Source organism: Dendrobates tinctorius, unplaced genomic scaffold (genome assembly GCF_039654945.1).
Source record: "Dendrobates tinctorius isolate UK_male_01 unplaced genomic scaffold, ASM3965494v1 ptg000062l, whole genome shotgun sequence".
Lineage (NCBI taxonomy): Eukaryota > Metazoa > Chordata > Amphibia > Anura > Dendrobatidae > Dendrobates > Dendrobates tinctorius.
Genome location: NW_027361730.1, coordinates 24554518 through 24568684, shown reverse-complemented (window position 1 = coordinate 24568684; position 14167 = coordinate 24554518).

The window sequence follows — 14167 nt, the reverse complement described above, 5'->3', positions numbered from 1 at the left end:
TTATGTAGATTATACTCAGTGTGCCATTCCAGGGGTCCCTTGATATCACTACATTCGATTTACACCTGTTCTCTGAGTACCTGAATTGACCTTTCTGATAGGTAAATTTTATTTCAAATCCCTGTGTAATACACTTTTCAGGGAACCTTGGATTGGCATAGTGATTTCAGCTCCGGCTGAGTGAGTGTGCTGTATAAGGGTATTTCAATCTGTTTCTTCCATATACTAAGTTCTAGAGTTGAGAGAAGCGGGTCGGTCATATTCAAAAGTCGCCGACTTTCACTGAAGTTGGGTTTCATGAAACTAAACCCGACCATAGCGTGAGGTCTGCGACCAGAGCACGAAAGTCTCGTTTCAAAAGATGCTTCCAGCGCCCTTTTTCAGCCAATGATGTAGGACACACTGTGGGCAACGCGATGACATAGGCATCGGTCACCACCATCTTTGAGAAGGGCATGCAAGTGATTGGCTGGCTTTGTTTGGCATCACAGGGGCTATAAAAGGGCGTGAACGCCGACCACCATCTTACTTATGGCGATCTTAGCATAGGGAGAGCTGCTGCTGCTGCAGATTCTGAAGGGAGAGCGTTAGGCAGGGAAGAAAAACCAAAAAACTGCTTCTGCTGTTAGCGATTTCCACTTACAACACAACACTTTGTGTGCAGTGACAGGGGAGGCTCTATTTTTGTGCATCAGCTCTGTTGGTTATTAGGCTGCCTTATAAGGCTCCCTGATAGCTGCATTGCTGTTTGCACACTGCTGTGCAAACTGCTTTTTTAAAGGCAAAAATACTTAAATACTTTTCTTCTTCTTTTCTGCACAGTTACCAAGGGTTCATTTCTCCACCCTTTTGTGTGTGCACTGTGCAGCAGTCCTGCTTATTAGGTGTCCATACTTGGACTGAGAGCATCATTGTCAGCATCCTCAAATCTCTAGTGAGATCCAAAATCTCACCAATCCTATAGACACCCTCCAACTTGTCATACACCATCCAATTTCAGCCTGTTACATTGAGGTGTAATCTCTACTGGGCCAGAGACAATAGTTCTGCGTCCTCAAATCTATAGTGAGAATCAAAATCTCACCAATCCTATAGACACCCTCCACCTTGTCATTCACCATCCAATTTCAGCCTGTTACATTGAGGTGTAATCTCTACTGGGCCAGAGACAATAGTTCTGCATCCTCAAATCTATAGTGAGATTCAAAATCTCACCAATCCTATAGACACCCTCCACCTTGTCATTCACCATCCAATTTCAGCCTGTTACATTGAGGTGTAATCTCTACTGGGCCAGAGACAATAGTTCTGCGTCCACAAATCTATAGTGAGATTCAAAATCTCACCAATCCTATAGACACCCTACAACTTGTCATACACCATCCAATTTCAGTCTGTTACATTGAGGTGTAATCTCTACTGGGCCAGAGACAATAGTTCTGCGTCCTCAAATCTATAGTGAGATTCAAAATCTCACCAATCCTATAGACACCCTACACCTTGTCATTCACCATCCAATTTCAGCCTGTTACATTGAGGTGTAATCTCTACTGGGCCTGAGACAATAGTTCAGCGTCCTCAAATCTATAGTGAGATTCAAATTCTCACCAATCCTATAGACACCCTACACCTTATCATACACCATCCAATTTCAGTCTGTTACATTGAGGTGTAATCTCTACTGGGCCAGAGACAATAGTTCAGCATCCTCAAATCTATAGTGAGATTCAAATTCTCACCAATCCTATAGACACCCTACACCTTATCATACACCATCCAATTTCAGTCTGTTACATTCAGGTGCAATATCTACTGGGCCAGAGACAATAGTTCTGCGTCCTCAAATCTATAGTGAGATTCAAAATCTCACCAATCCTATAGACACCCTACACCTTGTCATACACATCCAATTTCAGTCTGTTACATTGAGGTGCAATCTCTACTGGGCCAGAGATAATAGTACTGCGTCCTCAAATCTATAGTGAGATTCAAATTCTCACCAATCCTATAGACACCTTACACCTTATCATACACCATCCAATTTCAGTCTGTTACATTGAGGTGTAATCTCTACTAGGCCAGAGACAATAGTTCAGCATCCTCAAATCTATAGTGAGATTCAAATTCTCACCAATCCTATAGACACCCTACACCTTGTCATTCACCATCCAATTTCAGCCTGTTACATTGAGGTGTAATCTCTACTGGGCCAGAGACAATAGTTGTGCGTCCTCAAATCTCTAGTCAGATTCAAATTCTCACCAATAGTAGATACACCTTCTACCTTGTTTTACAGTACCATATAGCTGGTGGTATTTTGGGTACATTTTCACAAAAATGAGCAAGTATGGTGGAAGACGCCATGGAAGTGGGCGGGGGTTGCCAGCTGGTCCCGATGGTGGTGGTTGTGGTGTTGCATCTGTTGGTAGTTGCAAAAGCACAATAGCACCTAAGGCAGAAGGTGTTGAGCCTGCGTCATTGTCTGGCTCCACAAGGCCTCGAAGGCTCTCTTTTCTGGGAGTAGGTAAACCACTTTTAAAGCCGGAGCTTCAGGAACAAGTTTTGGCTTTCATTGCTGACACAGCCTCCAGCTCTCTCGCCTCCTCTTCTGAAGTTTCAAAAAATAAAAGCAGTGAGTCGTCATTGGAGGCTCCTGGTCAGGAACAACACCTTTCCTTGTGTCCTTCATCCCTACCAAAAGTGAAGGATGTGGCAGGCTACACTACCGATTACTCCATGGAGCTCTTTTCACATACCATGCCTGGGTTAGCAAGTCAAATCGTGAATTCCCCAGTCCAAGATGAATCTGGCATGGAGTGCACTGATGCACAGCCACTGCTAGATTTTTCTGCTGGTACATTCCCTCAGAGCACTACATTGTCCTCGCAGTGTACTGAGGCAGAATCAGACCCTAATGAAACTCAGGTGCCCCTTCCCGCATACTATACCACCTTACACGGTGACACAGAGGAAGGTGTACATGAAATTGAAGAGGAGGTGATGGATGACCCAGTTGTTGACCCAGATTGGCATCCATTGGGGGAAGAGGGTGCCGCTGCCAATAGCTCAGAAGAGGAGATGGAGGATCCGCAGCAGGCAACGACATCGCAACAGCTGTTATCTGGCAGGACCGTAGCAGTCCAAAAACGTGTTACAAAAAACAAAAGAGTTGCAGGACAGCTTGGCCAGACGGTCAAATTAGCACAGCGTGCAAGGTCTCAAAATGTCTTCCATAGTAGGAAGAGTGCAATGTGGCACTTTTTTGAACAAAATCCTAATGATCAGGCAAAAGTTATCTGTAACAAGTGCGCAAAGACCTTTAGCCGAGGGAAAAATCTGAGAAATTTGAATACCAGTTGCATGCTTAGACATTTAACCACCATGCACTTGCAAGCGTGGACAGACTACCAAACCTCACGTAGCACATGTTCACCTGCTCCGAATGAAGGTAGTCAGCAACGCTACATTGCTTCCCCCACTGTAAGCCCACCGGTTAGCACACAACCAGCAGCAAATGTTGAGGTGTCGTCGCAAGGGCAAAGCAGTCATGGAATCACAATGTTATTGCTACGAAAGACTGAATCTAGGCCATCAGCAACACCACCAATACCATCACATCACCAACCCTCTCTCAGTCCGCCATGTCCACCACTAGTTCCACCATATGCAGCTCTCAAGTCCAGTTCACCCTACCAGAGACTCTGAGTAGGACAAGAAAGTACTCATCCTCTCATCCGCGTACACTGGCTTTGAACGCCCACAATGCCAAACTAATCTCGTTAGAGATGATGCCCTACCGGTTGGTTGAAAGCAAAGCTTTCCGCGAGCTCATGGCCTACGCAGTACCACGCTATGACCTACCCAGTCGGCACTTCTTTTCGCGAAAAGCCATCCCAGCCCTCCATGTGCATGTGAAAGACCGCATTGTCCATGCACTCAAGCAATCAGGGAGTGAAAAGATGCACCTCACAACAGATGCATGGTCCAGTAGGCATGGCCAGGGCCGTTACATGTCCATCACTGTGCACTGGGTTAATGTGGTGGATGCAGGGTCCACAGGGGACAGCGGCGGTGGGACAGTGCTGCCTAGCCCACGGTATAGGAAACAGTTGGCTGTAGGCGTTCGACCCTCCTCCAGAAGCCAAAGCTCGTCCACAGAGCGCAGTCGCACGAGCACGCCATCCGCAGCTGCCAGTGTTGCACACGAGGTGTCCCACTATCGAACAGCTAGTGGTAAGCGTCAGCAGGCTGTGTTGAAGATGATGTGTTTGGGAGACAATAGACACACCGCGGAGGTACTGGCCGACTACTTGCAGCGACAAACTGAGTCATGGCTGGGCAGTCTACATCTTGAGGCAGGCAAGGTAGTTAGTGATAACGGCCGGAATTTTGTGGCAGCCATAGCCCTTTCAAAACTCAGCCACATACCTTGCCTGACTCACACCTTGAATCTGGTGGTGCAGTGCTTCCTCAATAATTATCCTGAGTTAACACCCCTGCTCTATAAGGTGCGAAGACTGTGCTCGCACATCCGCCAGTCGCCCGTACATTCCAGTCGTATGCAGAAGCTGCAGCAATTGCTCCACCTTCTGAAGCACCGCCTAATTATCGACGTTGCAACAAGGTGGAACTCCACCCTGCACATGGTTCAGAGGCTGTGCGAACAGAGGCAGGCTGTAATTCATTTGTGGGAGGATACACGGGCAGGCAGTTTGCAGGCAGACATGGAGTTGTCTGGTGTGCAGTGGTCGAAGCTGAAAGACCTCTGTAAAGTCCTTCAGTGTTTTGAGGAATGCACACGGCTGGTAAGCGCAGACGACACCATCATAAGCATGAGCATCCCACTTATGCGTCTGCTCATGCAAACTTTGACGCACATTAAGGAGCAGGCGTCTGCAGCCGAGGAGGAAGAGGAGGAGGGAAGCCTTGATGACAGTCATCCATTTTCTGGTCAGGGAAGTCTCGTGGACGAGGTGGAAGGAGGAGGAGGAGGAGGATGATGGGGATGATTATTTTGGGGAGGAGGATGCTTCTCAGGGGCAAGAAAAAATGTTGGCGTGGCAAGGTCAGGTACAGGGTTTGTGCGTGACTGGAGGGATGTGGATTTGCCAGAAAGTGCACCTCCACCCAGCACTCGCAGTGCATCATTGACACCTGGAACATTGGCCCACATGTCTGCTTATGCCTTGCAGATCCTAAAAAGGGACCCCGCATTGCCAAAATGATGAACGATGACGACTACTGGTTGGCCAGCATCCTGGATCCACACTATAAAGGCAAATTCCAAAACATTATGCCACAGGAGAACCTAGAGCTAATATTGGCTAACAAACAAGCGACTCTGGTAAACTGTTTGTTTGAGGCATTCCCAGCACACAGTGGCGGTGATGTTTTTCCAACAAGCCGTAGGTGGCAACATGAAAGAGGTGTTTGTGGTGCACACAGCCAAAGTTGCGTTGGACACAGGGGTTTCATGACCATGGTGTGGACTGATTTTTCAAGTACCGCCCACACGACTGGTAATACTGCATCGATCGAAAGTGACAGGAGACAGCAGTTGTCAACTATGGTAACAAACTACTTCTCCTCCCATATCGATGTTCTCCCTCACCGGTCATTCCCCTTTGACTATTGGGCCAGTAAACGTGACACCTGGCCTGAATTGGCACAATATGCCTTACAGGAGCTCGCTTGCCCTGCTGCTAGTGTGTTATCTGAACGAGTCTTCAGTGCTGCTGGATCAATCCTGTCAGAAAAAAGGACCCGTCTGTCAACCCAAAATGTTGATGATCTAACCTTCATTAAAATGAACCATGCATGGGTTTCAAAGGATTTTGTCCCACCCTCCCCTGCTGACACATAGGTTGCCAGAAAAATGGCTTGCTTTTGTCCTCCTATTCTGCGGATTTCTCCAATTACTCCATTTGCAGCTGCTGAATGTCCAACATCAACATATGCCAATTTTTCCACCTTCCTAACTGGGCTGCCTCCCCCCACAGGGCCGGGGTCACCACCTGGCGCACGCACCCGTGCGAGTGCCGTTGCCCTGGACAGGTGGGTGGGCACACTGTTTGGCAAAGGCACTGGCGCAAGGTCCCTCATAGTAGAATCAAGTGTCTCTGACGGTGGGGGTGCACACCCACCGTCAGACACACCGGCGTACTATGAGGGGCCCTGTGCCAGTGCCGTCACCAACGAGTGGGCCCCCCTGCTTGCTCAGGATCACAGCACTTGTAAAGCTGAAATACTTACCTCTCCCTGCTCCACCGCCGTGACGTCTTCCGCGTTTCCTGACAGTGACATTCTGGTCAGAGAGCGCGATGACATCACGTCTGTACGCCCTCTGCCTAAACAGTCCAAGTGCAGTGAGATGGAAGATGGGGACGACGAGGAGTCCAGACTAGTACAGGGATTCCCTAGCGAGGAGACTTATTTAATTGTTTTCAATATTGGGACAGCTATTTTTGGGGAGCACTATACTCTGGAGAATGATATATGAGGCCCACCATACACTGGAGTATTCCAAAGGTGGACATCAGACACTGGTGCAGCATTTACAGGGCCCATTATACACTATAGCATTAGAAATGGGGCCCATTATATATGGAGCATTATTTGGGCCCATAAGACAGTGGAGCTTCATCCATGGGGACCAACATATACTGTAGCATTATGTGGAGCTCATCATATACTGTTTCCAACATTATATGGGACCAATGATTCTGTATGGAGAAATATATGGGCCTCATTACTCTGTATAGCGCACTATCCGGTGGCCATAATACTGTATGGAGTAATATACTGTCCGTTTTTGGAGCTATTGGAGAATTTAAAATGGATATCAGTCATGAGATGTAAGAAGTGAAGTATTTTTCATTGTATTATACCGCTATTTCTCTGCCGTATCAGAGGATCATGAATTGTGGCATGTGTTAAAGGAGCCCATTGACACTCTTTGGCCCTGGGCCCACGAAAATCTGGAGCCAGCCCTACCCCCCGCCACAACTTTAGCCAAATAACCCCCAGTTTTCAATGCCTAACTATTATTATAAAGTAAAATAAGGTTGACAAGCTTAAGTAATAAGAATTGATGTTTTTGGCATTAAAATGGGCACTGTAGGTGTGTTTACTGTCCTCCACTCACTGCCGACTTTTCTTCCCCATTGACTTGCATTGGGTTTCGTGTTTCAGTCGGCCTTTGACTTTTCACGATAATCGGCCGATTTCGTTCGACCCGACTTTTGAGAAAGTCGGGTTTCATGAAACCTGACTCGACCCGAAAAAAGGCAAAGTCGCTCATCTCTACTAAGTTCTACTTTATCTGCTGTTTGAGTAAAGACTCTTTGGGATTTCTGCCTCAGTCTCGGTTTGTCATTCGGACCTCTGGTCACTACATTTTTGAGGGGTCTAATTTCCAAAATGGGGTCACTTCTGGGAGGTTTCCTCTGCTTAGGCACATCAGGGGCTCTCCAAATGCTCTTCATTCCAGCCAATTTTGCATTCAAAAAGTCAAGCTGTTCTACTTCCCTTCCGAGTCTTGCCGTGTGTCCGAACAGTGTTTTTTCCCACATATGGGGTATCTGCATACTCAGGAGAAATTGCTCAACAATATTTGTGGTCCATTTCTACTGTTACCATTGTGTAAATAATAAACTTTGGGCAAAAAGGTCATTTTGTGGGAAAAATTTGATTTTTTATTTTCACTGCTCTGTTATAAACTTCTGTGAAGCACTTGGGGATTTAAGGGGCTCACCACACATATAGATAAGTTCCTTGAGGTGTCTAGTTTCCAAAATGGAGTCACTTGTGGGAGGGTTCCATTGTTTAGGTACATCAGGGGCTCTCCAAATGTGACATGGCGTCCGCTCTTGATTCCAGTCAATTTTACGTTCAGAAAGTCAAATAGTGCTCCTTCCTGTCTGTGTTGTTTAGACAGCACCTGGACAATGATAGGGATTTATGTTTATGGTTTTGTTTGGTATTATGTAACCAGTGAAAAATAAATGCCACATTGTTTTGATACCAGAATCCAGTGCCCGTGTGATTGCTGCCTAATTCCTACCTGAGAGCTTCAGTCCATACAGCCCATATTGATTATATAACTGTATCTTCAATATGTTTTGGCAAACAACTAAAAGTCCCAAACTTGTGTCAATGTCCAAATACATCTGGACTTATAGTGCCTTGCGAAAGTATTCGGCCCCCTGGAACTTTTCAACCTTTTCCCACATATCATGCTTCAAGCATAAAGATACCAAATGTAAATTTTTGGTGACGAATCAACAACAAGTGGGACACAATTGTGAAGTTGATCGAAATTTATTGGTTATTTTAAATTTTTTGGGAAATTCAAAAACTGAAAAAAAACTTTTTTAGGGACCACCTCACATTTGAAATCACTTTGAGGGGTCTATATGATAGAAGATACTCAAAAGTGACACGATTCTAAAAACTGCACCCCTTAAGGTGTTCAAAACCATATTCAAGAAGTTTATTAGCCCCTTTAGGTGTTTCACAGGAATTTTTGGAATGTGGAAAATAAAATGAACATTTAACTTTTTTTTCACAAAAAATTTACTTCAGATCCCAATTTTTTTTATTTTGACAGGGGTAACAGGAAAAATTGGAACCCAAAATTTGTTGTGTAATTTCTCCTGAGCATGCCGATATCCCATATGTGGGGGAAAACCACTGTTTGTGGGGACTTGCTTTTTTTTGTGGATTGAGTCAAAGCTTTTATTGGGAACATTTTACATAACATTTATGATCACATTTATAATATTTATAAATCTCTGAGTGACGTGACTCAGATGAAACCCCCGAGGGATCCATTCACTATAATGAGGCAGCAGAGTTACTCTGGACTCTGTCTGGCCTCTGTTCAGCGGTGTCCTTCTTTTCAAAAGTGCACAAAACTGTGGTCAACGGCACTTTTATGCAATCCTAAAAAGACGGACACCGCCGGATCACAGGTCAGACGGCATCCACAATGCCTCCATGTGCCTCATTATAGGGAATCTTCCATCAGAGATTCACGTCACACCGCGGGGTCTCCGATCCAAAGGAGGAGGGGCTGTCATCCCTCTGCCGGCTCCTGGAATGCTGCGATTGCATTTGATTGCAGTATTTAGGGGGTTAAAGTGCCGGGAACGATGCGTGACAGCTCTTAGCACTTAGTGCCAGATGTCAGCTGTCAGAATCAGCTGACACCTGGTGGTGATCGCCCATACACCACCCGTGTGCGCAGGTGATCGTGATGACGTAATAATACGTCCTTGTTCAAATAGGCCCAGGGCATATGGAAGAAATATTTTGTCAGATGTCAAAAAGGGGTTAAAAATATGACAAAAATAAAAAAACTCAGAAGTTCAAATCACCCTCCTTTTGCCCTGTTAAAAAGAAAGCAATTAAAATTTAGAAAAAAAAACCAAAACACATATTTAGTATCACTACGTTCGTAAAAATCTGATCTATCAAAATATAAAACATACCAATCTGATCAGTAAATGGCACAGCGAGAAAAAAAAAATAGAATTAAGGTTTTTTGACCACGACAACACTGCAATAAAATGGAATAAGTAAACATCGCATCTGCCCCCTAAATAATATCAATAAAAACGTCAGCTATTGCTCCATACATAATGAGTCCCATATAAGGCTCCTTACATAATGTGCCCCATACAATACTCCAGTATATGATGGTCCCCATACAATGCTCCTTACAGAATGGACCCCATATATTGCTACATATATAATGGGCCCCATATAATGCTCCAGTATATGATGGACCCCATATGATGATTTATATATAATGGGCCCCATATAATCCTCCAGTATATGATGGGCCCATATAATGCTATAGTATGTGATGGACCCCATATGCTGATCCATATATAATTGGCTCCATATGATGCTCCAGTATACAGTATGTTGGACACCATATGAGTCTTTAGCATCCCTGTGAATGCCTTCTTCCCATGGATTAGCTGGAGAGGGAATGTGGCCCTCATGAGAGTCCCCACCATATCTCCACCATTTTGTTCTAGCTATACCCATTGCTTTGGACTGCTTGACAAACTGCAAATCTATTGATCTGATTAGAGTGACACTAAATGATTTGGCTTAGGGTAAGTAAGACTGGTTCTCCCCAAATATTTAGGTTGGGAAAAGACTTTCAATCTGTCCCCAAACAAAATTGTCACCGATGACACCAGGGAGATCACGCAGATCCCACCGCTGCCACCAGTTAGTTGGTCAAGAGACACAGCTCTGCTGCCTCCAATTGTCAGGGCAATTATGCAGTTGGAATAATATGGTGAGTACTCAGCGGTTCAATAAAATGCACTGAAAATTTGCAGGTGAAAACACACAAACTTTATTTAGTGCAGCAGAAAGCCTTTACAAGAAAACACGCCAGGTGTGTTTTCCCCTGCAAATTTTCAGTGCCATAGAATTATTTGTGTAATTGCCTATATGCTGTATACATCAATTGACTGATGAGTGATGGACTAAGCTGCAGCTGCTTCTACTACTAAATCAGTTATTGGTGTACTGACAGTGAGCGTATAGTATATACACCTCTGATTCCAACTCATGGAATATATATACACACCCTGCTATGGTCACTGCCAACTCCACAATAACAAAAAGAACTACAAGCTGCCATCATCAATCGTTTATGCAGGCCGACTGGACACCCGTTACAGGTAGCGTATCGCTTCAGGGGTGCAGTTTACAGAGCAAGAGGAACAGAACTTTTGCATTTTATGTACAGTGGCTTGCCAAAGTATTCTCCCCCCCATCACCGTAATTTTTTGAGATTTGCTATGCCACAACCTGGAATTTCACTGCTTTTTTAACCCATGAGTGGGGTAAACCTGTGCAGGGCTTTTCCTCTCCTCAACAAGGATGACACAATGGCTAATGTTTGTCAATTTCACATTAATTTTAAGGTTTATTAATACTAACTGCTAACTCACAAGAGCAGATATTACTGTGGTACTAGCAGGTACGCAGGATGCAGTGACGAATCGCGAGACGGTTTTTGTGTTTTTGGTAATAACTTTTATAGGTTTATAGGTAACTATCCGCAGGGGTAGTCTAAGCAACCGAACAAGTAACAGGAATTGTCTTCGCAGGGACTCAATACAAGCAAACATGGAAATATAAGAACATGACTACGTCCGGCAAAAGACGGTCACTATAGGGCCACGGTATGGCCGACTACGGGTCCTTAGCTATATAGTGTCACTTAACCGTCCCGACGTCCCTTGGCGTCCTGGACGATGGTTCTTCGGTGTAGCAGCCGCTGGGCCCAGCCGCTGAGGATCTGTTGTAGTCTTCGAGTGTTCCAACGCTCCGGTGAAGCAGGGGCACAACAGGCCCCGGAGGAGTCCTTGGACAAATGGGCCGTAGCTCCCGGACAGGGGCAAGCAGCGGCGATAAGGGGTGGCGGCTGGCAGGCCACCTGCCTAGCCAGCGACTGCAACGGGGGATCCACGGCGAGCAACAGCCCGGCCCTTGCCGCAGACTGAGGTGGGAGAGCGGTGGCCGCCGGCGGCACTGAACTAGCTGCGGCCACGGGTGGAAGCGGCGCAGCTGTGGGCGGCAGGAGACAGGCCGCAGCGGCGGGCTGGAGTGAGGCAGCAACGTCTGCTGGGACCCGCAGGCAGGAGCGAGGTGGCAATGGCCGTGAGTGGCCGCGGGCATGGAGTGAGGCGGCAATGGCTGTTGGTGACCGTGGGCTGGAGTGAGGCGGCAGCGGCCGCTGGTGACCGCAGGCTGGAGTAAGGCGTCAGCGGCCGCTGTAGACGCGGGGCAGAGGTCCTCGGACGGTCGTCTCGGCGTCGTCCCACTGATGTCCAGGGTGAGTGTCCCTCCTGCCTCTGTCCTCCTTCCTGGCCCCGGTAAGTTGCTCTGGCTCTCAGTTGCTCCCACGGTTTCCTGCTCCTTCTGTCCCGTTCTGCTCACTCACTGTGACTAGCGTTCCCCGCCCCTTTTATATCGGCTCCTCCCCCAGCCCACCTGTCAGTCTCCACAGTCCGTTCCTGAACTCTGTCCCCCGGAAACAGTTTCCCCCGGAACCTAGATGATGGTCCCCTTGGTTCCGGCCCGGACACTCGCCGGTGGCCCTTCCTCCCACACTCCCCCATCCTGTATGCTCGCCAGTTCCCGGGCGAGGGCTTTAGTAGGCTCAAGTTAGTCTTTGGAGACGACAGTTCTTGTCGCCATACCAACTGGTCCTGTTCGTAACGTTCAGGGGGTTTGCCAGCTGTTGACCGCTCGGAGCGTCTCAGTTCGACTGTGGTGGAACTTTCTGGGGTGGTGGATGGTGGTAGGTTGGTCGATTCTGGTGGGCTAACTGGGTCTACTGCAATGTCACTACTTGGAGGGCCCGCGGTTGTGGCTGGGAAGTCCTCTTCGTCATCCAGGTCCCAGACCGTTGACAAGGGGTCAGGGACCTGAGGGATTGGCTCAGGTCGCATGGGATCGGTGGACGCACAGGGGCGTAACATATTTTGGTGCACAGTACGAGTGAGAGGTGCACCATCTCTTTCAGATTGTATTTCATACACAGGCCCATCAGGGCTTACTCGGCGCAACACTCGGTACGGGTTTTCCTCCCACCGTGGATCTAACTTGTTTTGGGGGCGTTGGTCTAGTACGAGTACTCGATCCCCAGTTTGAAAGTCAGTGGGTGGCGGCAGCGCCCCCCCGGTGTTCTATGTCCTGGAGCTTTGTATGGACGATTCGGTGGAGGGTTTTTGTAGCCGGTGATTTCGGACCCATGATGATACTCCGGTCCAAGGTTGAGGTTCTTCCATGTTTAATTCCACTTCCGTGATTCCTTTACCTTCTCATCCAAATAGCAGCGAGTAGGGGGTGTACCCGGTCACCCGATGCACCCGATTGTTATAAACCCACACCAGCTCAGGGACATACTCAGGCCAGCGGGCCTTTCGATCACTCTCCAGGGTGCGCAACATTTGGATTAATGTCCGATTAAAATCGCTCGCAGGCTCCGTTTCGCCGCGGATGATAAGGCGTAGTTCTGGACTTGTCGATACCATAGAGACGATGCAATTCTTCCATGACTTTTCCTAAGAATCATGCTCCCTGGTCTGAGTGTAGTCGTTGCGGGCAGCCGTATACTTGAATGAAATTTTTACAAATTGCATAGGAGGCCGACTCCGCAGTTTGGTCTCTGGTGGTGTTACCACGGCAAACTTAGTGAAATGATCCACCATCACGAGACAATGTTCATACCCCTGGTATGCGGGACCTATGGTTAAATAGTCCACCGTTAGGAGCTCAAGGGGGAGCTGAAGTCACTATTGTTTGCACCGGGGCTCGTTGTGCGGTTGGTTTGGTGAGCTCGCATGGGCGGCAGGTTCGGCAAACTTCCTCCACAGCAGCGTGCAAGTGCGGATGGTAAACCATCTGCTGTAACCAACGTAAAGTCTTTTGAGCACCGAAGTGAGCCCCTTTTTCATGGGCTTCCCGAGCCAGTTCACCTAGTTGGGCTTCAGGCACGACCACCTGCCAAGTTATATCAGACGTCGTCCGTGACACTGCCTTACGATATAATAGCCCCTTCTTGATGACTAGCTTCTCCCATTGGCGCAACATCAGCAACATATCCTGGGACAAAGTTTGTCTCTGTGAGTCAGTGGGCAATTTGCCGGTGGTTACCCATCGGTGCAGGAGTCCAATTTCTCCATCCTCCTGCTGCTGGATCCATCTGTCCCGTGGCTGTTCCAGCATTCCACGTGAGGGTCCCGAATGGGACACTTCCTGCGTGACAGCTGTAAGCGCGGCGGTGGTGAGGGCGAACGGCGTCTCTTCCCCTTCCAATTCGTCATCCCGACTTTTCCCTGGGGTTGTGTGCCGGATCCGGGAGAGGGCGTCGGCGTGTACATTTTTGGCTCCTCTTTTATAGATGATCTTATAGTTGAACTTTGCCATCTGGGCCACCCATCGCTGCTCCAGAGCCCCCAGTTTGGCATGTTCCAAATGGGCCAACGGGTTGTTGTCAGTCCACACCACTACCTCGGAGCTTGTGAGGTGCTCTGCGAACCGTTCCGTCATGGCCCACACTACCGCGAGGAGCTCAAGTTTAAAGGAGCTGTAATTGTCGGCGTTACATTCGGAGTCATGAAGTGATCGG